Source organism: Mastomys coucha, unplaced genomic scaffold (assembly GCF_008632895.1).
Source record: "Mastomys coucha isolate ucsf_1 unplaced genomic scaffold, UCSF_Mcou_1 pScaffold5, whole genome shotgun sequence".
NCBI lineage: Eukaryota > Metazoa > Chordata > Mammalia > Rodentia > Muridae > Mastomys > Mastomys coucha.
Window position 1 is genome coordinate 64,624,418 of NW_022196911.1, and position 9,990 is coordinate 64,634,407.

The 9,990-nt window shown below is 44.6% G+C and overlaps 1 protein-coding gene and 1 long non-coding RNA gene across 2 annotated transcripts in view; one reads left to right on the forward strand and one right to left on the reverse strand.

Moving 5' to 3' along the window:
• Positions 1-9,990, reverse strand: part of LOC116077736 (cytochrome b5 domain-containing protein 1) — a 34,600-nt gene that overhangs the window by 5,431 nt on the left and 19,179 nt on the right. The gene's annotated exons all lie outside the window — the stretch shown is intronic.
• Positions 18-1,577, forward strand: LOC116077742. The gene is made up of 2 exons (XR_004113320.1): positions 18-961; positions 1,302-1,577. It is a non-coding gene; the product is annotated as an uncharacterized LOC116077742 (long non-coding RNA).

Consider the following 9,990-nt stretch of genomic DNA (forward strand, 5'->3'; position numbering starts at 1 on the left):
CCCCCCAAACCCCCGGGCCACCCCCCTCCAGAACACCCACCCCCGGGGCCGGCGTCTGAGGAGGGGGGCCGCACCACCCCCAAAAAATGTTCTTGGAAAAATTTAAGGACTTTTTCCCCCTTCTCTCTTTCCTCCCAAGAGAAAAAGAAAGGGAGATCGTTTTTTTAAAAAAAAAGAAAAAATTATATATATATGTATATAAAAGTTTTCGACTTCTCTCTACCCCCCTCGGTTGCTTTAAATATATTTAAATTCTGAGGGGGGCGCTCAGAAATATTTCTCAGAGCTGAGGCACTAAGATGGCCGCCTTGAAATTATTTTTAAAACAACCCCCCCTTCAGCACCGCCACCCCCTCTATAAAGAAAGAGAGAGGGGGGTAAAATCCCCTTTTAAAACAAAATGGCTGGCTTAATATTTCATTTTTCATACAACCCCCTTCTCCCTGTTACATCCCATCTCCAAGCTTCTACTCAAAACCCCACAAATTTCTCCCTTTTTTCATAACTGATTAGTGCACAGATTAATACATTTTCCTTGTGTATTGAGAGAGAGAGAGAGAGAGAGTGTGTGTGTGTATGTGTGTGTGTGTGTGTTGGGGGGCATGAAGGATTTCTGCATAAAACAAAAATGGCTGCTGTGACTTAACTCCCCCCTTATAAAAATATTTGGGGGGGCATTAATCAGTACTCATGCTCAGTCTGACATCAGCATAAATTGTTAAAGGTTAACTAGTTAGATACTAGTCCAACTAGATTGAATTTTTCTTTTCTTTACTAGTCTTCCTCCCCCCACCTTCCTTCTCTAAAGAAAAGCTTTTTTTTTTTTTCTGAATACTTCAGAAGGGAGTGGTTTGATGTGAAGGTTTTTTTTTCCTTCAGGCATTGAAAAGGAAAAAGATGAAATATATGTTTATATATAACTCTCTACATACCTCATTGAAGTCAAAATGCGTTTAATTGTGTACGTATCTTTTAAATGAGAAACGGGACTGGATTTTTTTTCTCCTTTCTTAAAAAAAAGTGACAGAAATCCTAGTGACTTTGGGGGGAGAGATATGAATAGATACGATGATTGAGTTTTTTCAAAGGAGTCCATGTTTGATTCTCTCCTTCGCCTAGCCCTCAGTGTTCTGTAATTGTTGTCAGTTTTATCTCCACTCTTTCCCTTCCTCTCCTGCAGTTACTTGCTTGTAAAATCATCTGACTTGAAAAATTAATTTGGTGGTGAATAGGACAGATTTTTAGAAGAAAGAGGAGAGGGTCAGATCTGAAGATTGTGAAATTCTTTTCTCCTGTTTCAGAGAACACCTCTTCCTCCATGACCTTCGACACTGATAAAGTAGAAGAAACTGAGGCACGGGGAGAGGAAGGCAGCTGAGGAGAGGAACGAGGTAGGGCGAACACTCAGGCCTTTTCACTGAACCGGCTGACCCGTCCTTTCCAACTGGATACCAGTGTTTATCTTAAAGTTGTAGCAGGGATCAGATGAGCAGTTGACAGGGAGTCCAGGAGTAAGTTTTTCCTACAGAGATTTGACAGAGCTGGCTCAACTGGAATAAAACTTGCTGAGAAGCCAGCAAGAAGGGCAGATAGCCCGGCTCCACCTTCTTTTTTTGTTCTTGACTCTTTTCTTCCCTCCAGTTTCCTCCCATTCTTTTGATCTGTCTTTGTTGCTCCCCATCCATGGCCCCGGGGAAACCTTTTCTCTCCAGTGTTCACAGGGACCCCGAGGGGAAGGTGGGCAACAACCAAGGAAGGATTTCTAACAAAGGAATAGTCTCCAGATTATTGTTTACAATGCTAAAATGTTTCTTCTTGCTGGCCTAGTCCCCCGCCCTACCCCCACTACACTTTAGTTCATTGAGCATTGGTTTCTTGTTTGTTTTTTAGTGTGGAACTATCTTGCCTATGCTTCCATATTATTTGGTTCTGTCCTCTCTCGATCTCATTACCAGTCTGCTTGGGTATCCCCTCTTTCTATATGTGGGTTCCTCTGTAAGTGCACTCGACCCCTCAATGACACTTTTTCTGACACTTTTGACTCTAAGAGCCTCATTTCTAAGTGGCAGTCATCTCTGTCCTCTGTTCACTTCTCTCTTCCCGTCTGTGAATCTGGATGGCTCTTCCTGAGTATGCCTGGCTCCCCCCCTTTCTGGCCCGAGGATGCATGCGTGCATCATTCTGACACTAAGAGTGTCTCCACTTGTATGCTTGCCACATTGCACAGCATGTGGCAACAGTCTCTTGGGTCCTCTCCTGTGCCAGGCACCTCTGCCTGCCTGCCACATGTGTCACGGTCTGCAGGTGTAGGTGTCTGACAGCGGCAGCGGTACGCCTCCCTGTGCAGGCAGGCCTACATCCTTGTCTCTTTAACAGAGCACCTGTTAATCTGCCCAGCTCCTTTTCCTTGTTCATTACCCCCCCTCCCCCACTGCCCCCAGCCTGTCGGCATCTGCTCCCACTCTTCTGCTTCCTAGTGACCTCTCAATGTGTCTTCTCACCTTGCTCCTGCCTACCTCTCTACCTGCTTGCTTCTGTTATGATGCCTGCCTGCCTGTCTGCTCCTCCCTCGCTGGCTGGCAGCTTTTTTCTCTCCCTGGTTGTCTGTCTGCTTCTCTGGCTGTTTGCCCACCACTCTCTCTCCCTAGCCATCTGTCTCCCCGCCTGCCTGTCTCTTGGTTTGTCTACCTTCCAGGACTTGCCACAGTTTCCCATCATGGTTTGCCTCTCATCTTCACCTTTTATTTGCTTCGGTTCCCCCATGTCTCTGCTGAGATCCTTGGCATTCTCTGACTCCTTGTAGCTGTGTCCTCGCCCCTGCCTGCCTCTCTTGTCTGCTGCTCTCCCGCAGTTCAGTTTGTATCTTTTTACTCTACTTATCTGCTGTTTCTCCCAGGGCTTCCAAGGGTCGTGCTGACAACGCATCAATGAGCTCAGTTCCTTTCCCCAGGCCCTTCAGTGGGTCCCTCGCCTTGAGGTCTCATCTGCATTTGTACCATATCCTTTACCCTGCCTCCTTTTTAATTTTCTGTCTCTTCACAGGCAGTCTGCCTGCCTCAGTCTTTTCGCTGGTTTCCTAGTCTCTTTTTTCCTGGCTTTTTGCTGTCTGCTTAGCGGGTTCTGGCTGTCCACATCTCTGCTTGCTTTTCTTTCTTCTTGTTTGTTTTAGGTATTTTTCCCCAGTCAACTTTCGAATAGACATAAACATGCTATGAAATTCTCAAAGTATGAAACCTAAAGCTTTCGTGAGACAGCTAACAAATTAAGAGCATTGGCTGTCCCTCCAGAGGACCCAGGTTTGATTCCCAGTACTGATGTGGTAGCTGACAACCATCTGTAACTCCAGCTCCAAGGATACAACGCCCTCTCCTGGCATCTTTGGGTATTGCATGAATGATATACATACACTGAGGCAAAATACACATACACATAAAAAATAAAGTAGGGGCTGAAGAGATGGGTCAGCAGTCAACAGCACTTGTTGCTCTTGCAAAAGATTGGGGTCTGATTACCAGTACCCACATGGTGGCGCACACCCACCCTTCTGTAACATCAGTTATAGAGAAGTTAACACCCTGAACCACCCAGAGCATCAGGCACACGTGGAGTGCACATACATACATGCAGCAAAACACTCATACACATAAAATAAGTGCTTTTAAAAATAAGGCTTCTGCTGGGCGGTGGTGGCACACACCTTTAATCCCAGCACTTGGGAGGCAGAGGCAGGCAGATTTCTGAGTTCAAGACCAGCCTGGTCTACAGAGTGAGTTCCAGGACAGCCAGGGCTACACAGAGAAACCCTGTCTCAAAAAACCAAAAAAAAAAAAAAAAAAAAAAAAAAAAAAAAAAGACTTTTAATGAAGGATAAAAGTAAGTCTTCCACATAGCCTTCTCTGGCCTTCTCTCCCAGGCCAGGAATGATTCTCCCCAGAGCCAGTTATCATTCTGTTTGTTAGATGCCACTTCAGGGAGGTCCACACATCTGAACCCCCACCACTGTGTGGACACAGCCACTCCCATCACTTCTCAGTGGGTGTGGTTCTTATCTCTTCTCTCCCAGGTTCCCTGGTACCTTGTCACACATCAGAACTTCCTAACTTCTCCGGGCTTTGCCACCTCTTCCCATTTATCGTTCCAATCCTACCTCCTAGGTCTCACAGAGCTGGGTGTCGTCTTTTTAATTGACTGGTTGCTCTTTGCTTGCTTTCGCTGCCGCAGAGATGCTCCGGAAGAGCTTACCCTCCCCTAGTCAACCTGGTAAGTGATCTGGAAGACAGCACACACTCCCTGGTCTCTTCCCTAAGAACCTGTGTCATGGAAAGCCATGGCCACGATAGGAGTGAACTGCCCTGCGATGACATAGAGAAACATACGTCACAAGTGCAGTGACGTGCATCCTGTGCTTCCTTCCGTGCACAGGAAGCAGGCAGGCACCTGCTCTGCTTTTCCTTTTGTAGGAAGGCAAAGTGTAGCCTTGTAGCCCAGGTTCACTTTGCCTTGGACCTCCTCTGCTTCCCAAGTACACGTCTGTCAGCATGCTCCCACCATGCCTAGGTCTTCAGGGTGAGTGGCTCCAGGTCCTTTGGGGTTATTAAGTCTGTCCAAGAAGTTTGCCTTCTTCCTTATCTAAAGAGTTTGCTCTCTATTAACCACCCCCCTAAACCCTTTCTTCTATCTCTTCTCCATGCACTTTAGAGACAAAGACTCTGACTGTACACAGACCTTTTTTGAGAAAGATGATCAGACTTCTCCATATCATACACTGTCCTTCATTTTTGCTTCTTAAATGGCCTGTGTTCCAGAACCTCCTCACTTGTTGGTTCTGTCTTTCCTCTTAGATATCTGTCTTCCTCTCTGTTCCTGCCTCTGCTTCGGATTAGCTGCCCTTCTGTCTGCCTGGCCCTTACCCCCGCCCCCATCATCTCATCTGCCTGCAGTACTTCATGTTAGTAAATTGTGTGGTGCCATGTCTATGTCGAACATTACTTTGTCTTCTGTCTTACTCAGTACTTTTATTATTGTCGGCTTCCCTCTGGCTTCCGTTTTCTCTGTGTGTTGGTCTTGGAAATACCACCTGCTTCTCGTGGCTGTTTCTCTTTTTCCTTGCTAGCCCATTTTTCTGCGTTTCTCTGCTCCAATCTTATCTCTCTCCTTCTGTGTACACAGGTTCCTCTGTATTTCTTTTGCCCATTTGTTCTCTGTCCTTGGGCCTTTTGTCTATGCCTGTATGTTTCACTGTCTCTGATGCCTGTCCCCTGCTATCAATTTCAGAGTTGGCATCTGCTCTCTCTTTCTATACTTCCCAAAGTAAGGTAGGCTGGAATCCCTGGTGATTACTTCTTGGTTTGTTTGTTTTTTGTTGTTGTTGTTTTAAGATTTTTTTTATGTGTATGAGTACACTGTAGCTGTACAGATGGCCATGAGCTATCATGTGTGTGGCTGCTGTTGATCTCAGGACCTCTGCCGGCCCTGCTCACTCTGGTGTAATTTACTGCAGCTGTCTTCAGACGCACCAGAAGAGGGCGTCTGATCTCATTGCGGTTGGTTGTGAACCACCATGTGGTTGCTGGGATCCGAACTCAGGACCTTCGGAAGAGCAGTCAGTGCTCTTACCCACTGAGCCATCTCGCCAGCCCTACTTCTTGTTTTTATCAGAAGAGTGTTCAGAAGGTGAGAAGAAGGAGCATACAGATATGCAGTTATCTCACACAAACTAGAAGTTGAGAGACCTCCCCAGTGTAGAATAAGGGACAAGGGAAACATTGAGGAAATTCCTAAGCCGGCAATAAGATTACTCAAGAAACCTATCTAAAGCAATAGTTAAAAACCTTTCAGATCATAAAAAGTTGTAAACTATTTTGCTAGAGAAAAGGCAGGCACTCTTTGAAGGGAGAGGAGATCTGTCTCTATGCAAACAAGTTTCACCATAAACCTTATGTGTGAGACTGGGGTAGCCCAGGTACAACACTGCTTCCACACAAACATGAGGACATGAGTTCAATCTCCAGCGCCCACTTAAAAAGCCAAGCATCGATGAGCAGACTCTGTTGCACATCGTTGTGCAAATCATCGTTGTGATTTCAGCTCTGGAGTAGGGAAAACAAATCAATCCCTGGAACTTGACAGCTTGCTAGATTAGTCTAATTAGTAGGTTCCAGGTCCTAGGGAGAGACCTACCTCAAAACACAAGGTGGACAGAAAGCCTCAACCTCTGGCCTCCACATGCATCAATACACATGTGTATATAATTACACCCAACACACATAACAGTAATATTTTTATTTAAACTAGTAAATAATAATAAAATGAACATTTATCAGTCATTCAACTTAGTAAATATAATATTATTGACATCTTTAAAATCACATGTGGGGGTTGGAGAAACAGCTTGGCAGTTAAGACAACTTACTACTTTTGCAAAGGACCTGGATTCAGTTCGAAGTGCCTACAGGGCAGCTCATAGCTCTCTGTAGCTCCAGCTCCAGGAGACCCAAGGCCCTCTCCTGCCTCTCTGCCCTCTTGCAGAGAAGTAGTGCCCGCACATTCAAACAAACATACAAATAAATACAAAATGAGAGTGAAAAACCTCATGTGGTTCTTATTGTTTCTACACATTGTGCTTAAATTTTTGGGTTTTGGGGGGGTACTAGAGAGATGGCTCAGTGATTAAGAGCACTGGCTGTGTTTCTAGGGGTTCTGAGTTCAATTCTAAGCACCCACATGAGAGCTGTAATGCTAGTTCCAGGGTACTCTGCACTCTCTTAGTGTCTATGGATATCAGGCACACATGTGGTACACAGACATTCATTCAGGCAAAACACCATACATATAAAATAATTTTAGGGGCTGGAGAGATGGCTCAGCAATTAAGAGCACTGACTGCTCTTCCGGAGGTCCTGAGTTCAAATCCTAGCAACCACATGGTGGCTCACAACCATCTGTGATGGGGTCCGATGTCCTCTTCTGATGTGTCTGAAGACAGCTACAGTGTACTTGTATATAATAAATGAATAAATCTTTAAAAAAATAAAATAATTTTTAAAATTGAAAAACATTTTTTTCGGGCTGGAGAGATGGCTCAGTGGTTAAGAGCCCTGACTGCTCTTCCAGAAGTCCTGAGTTCAATTCCCAGCAACCACATGGTGGCTCACAACCATCTGTAATGGGATCTGATGCCCTCTTCTGGTATGTCTGAAGACAGCAATGGTGTACTCATATACATAAAATAAATCAATAATTCTTTTAAAAAAAACAATTTTTTTCTTTTTCTTCACAACTGTAACTTTTAAAAAATATTTACTTATTTTGTATGTGTTCAGGTGTACACAAATACATGTGCATGCCCTAGCACATATGTAGAAGCCAGAAGACAACTTGCAAAAGTCAATTTTTTCCTTCCACCATGAGCAGGTCCTGGGATTGAACTTAGTTTATCAGGCTTGGCAGCAAGTCCCTCTATCCACTAACCATCTCAACCATGCATGGTAACTTCTTAATTTTTAAAAATTTCTAATCTATAGAAAAAATCTGAAAGAAAACAGTATTTCTGTCCTCCCCATCTAAACTTAACTGATTGCTAATATTCTATCCATCGACAGTGGGTAGTGTCTTAGTTAGGGTTTACTACTCTGAACAGACACATGGTTAAGGCCACTCTTATAAGGACATTTAATGGGGGCTGGCTGACAGATCCAGAGGTTCATCCATTATAATCAAGGTGGGAACATGGCTGTATCCAGGCAGGCATGGTGCAGGAGGAGCTGAGAGTTCTACATCTTCTTCTGAAAGCTACTAGGAGAAGAATGATTTCCAGGCAATCAGGAGGAGGGTCTTAAAGCCCATGCCTACAGTGACACACTTCCTCCAACAAGGTCACACCTACTCCAACAAGGCCACACCTCCAAATAGTGCTACTCCCCGGGCCAGGCATATTCAAACCACCACAGGTGTTCTGGCTAGTTTTATGCCAACTTGACACCAGCTCTAGTCATTTGGGAAGAACAAACCTCAGGTGAGGAAACACCCCCACCAGCCTGTGAGTAAGGCTGCAGTGCGTTTTCTACATTAGTGACTGATGTATGGGTCCAGCTCACAATAAGCAAAGCCACCCCTGGGCTGACAGTCCTGGATACTATAAGAAAGCAGAACCAGAGAGCGAGCAGTGGTGCACATCTTTAGTCCCAGCACTTGGGAGGCAGAGGCAAGCAGATCTCTGAGTTCAAGGCCAACCTGATGTACAGAGCAAGTTCCAGGACAGCCAGGACTACACAGAAACTCTGTTTTGAAAAACCCTAAATAAAAAAATTTTAAAGGAACAAAAAAAGCAGGCTGAGTAAGCCAGTAAGAGCCACGCCCTCTGCTTCCACTCCTGCCTCCAGGTTCCTGCCCTGACTGCCCTCAGTGATGGTCTGGAATATGGAGCTGTAAGCTGAAATGAACTCTTCTTAAGCTTTCAAGGTAATTCTATTACAGTAGTTGAGAGCCTAATTAGGACAATGGACAGCAGATCTCAGTGGTCCAATTTTAATTAAATGAATATCAAATTCTGCATGTAATATAATTCCAACCATGTAGTAAGAGAATTTAAATGTTAATAATGGTTTTCCTGGGCTAGAGAGATGGCTCAGCGGTTAAGAGCACTGATTGCTCTTCCAGAGGTCCTGAGTTCAATTCCCAGCAACCACATGGTGGCTCACAACCATCTGTAGTATGATCTGACTCCCTCTTCTGGTGTGTCTGAAGACAACTACAATCTACTCATATAAATTAAATAAATAAATCTTAATTTAAAAAAAAATAATGGTTTTCCTAGAAATAAGCATTCTCTTTGTTTCCTCTATATTTATACTTGTCTCCCTAGTATTTTTCTCTGGAGTAAATGGTCCATGATGAAAAATAAAAAAATAAAATTAAGTTGAGAGAGCAAAAGTGACGGACTTGTGGTTATGCAGTTTGGTAGTCTCAAATAGAAAGTAAGTCTGAAAGGACTGGGACGTGGCTCAGCGCTAGAACACTGGGTTCCATACCCAGCAGAAATCACATATCTGAGAGAAGTTTAGATGTGTGTGCAGTATTGGAGATTAAGCCAATGACTCTATACTGAGCTACGACCCCATCCTAAGCAAATCTAACTTTAGATTTAGGGTTGCTTCCAAACTTCCCAGCTTGTATTAAAACTCTGCATTCCCTGAAAGCTCCTTCAGTCTTGCTCAGATCCTTCACATCCCTCCATTTTAGATTACTTTTATGGGGCTAGCAACATGGCTGAATGAGGACTAGCCATCTCTAACCGCCTAGGTTGGACTCCCAGGATCCACATTGTAGAAGGGGAGAGCCACCTTTTGGGTGTGCTCTGGTCTCCACATTTGTGCTGTGGTATACACACCCCCAGCATGTACATACATACATATAATGCATATAAATAAATATAATTTTTAGAAGAGAAAAAATAGGTTAATTTTCATAATCTCCACTATTAAGTCTTTACCTCTTGATTGCTCCCCTTTACTCACTAAAAACTGAACCTGGCCCCAGGCTGCCATCACCTTGGCTTACCTGTGCTACCTAGACCCTGACTCCATGACTCGCAGAGACCTTCCCCTGCCAGTCTCTACCTGCCTCCTCTGCAGTATGAAATAGAGGACACCCCTTGGCCACAACTCTGCCCCTTGCATTCGTCTACTTACATGTCACTATTCTTGGACCTATGAAATGTTCCTTTAAGTCCCAGCTTTCACCTAACCAGGAGAAACCACTTTTTCTTCACCTTTTTCAAGCAGCTTGACCTGCCCTGTCAGCTGCTCCTCACCACGGCCCAGTCTTCACATTTGCCTTCCTGCACTAGCTGTGTTGGCTCACTTTGGTTGTTTACCACCGCGGGGCAGAGTGCTGCTGGTGAACCTGGGCCATCTGACTGGGTCCCAGTCAGACTTGGTCAGCCCCTTATCAGCTTTCTTTGCATTCTCCACAGGGACTTTTCTATTTAAA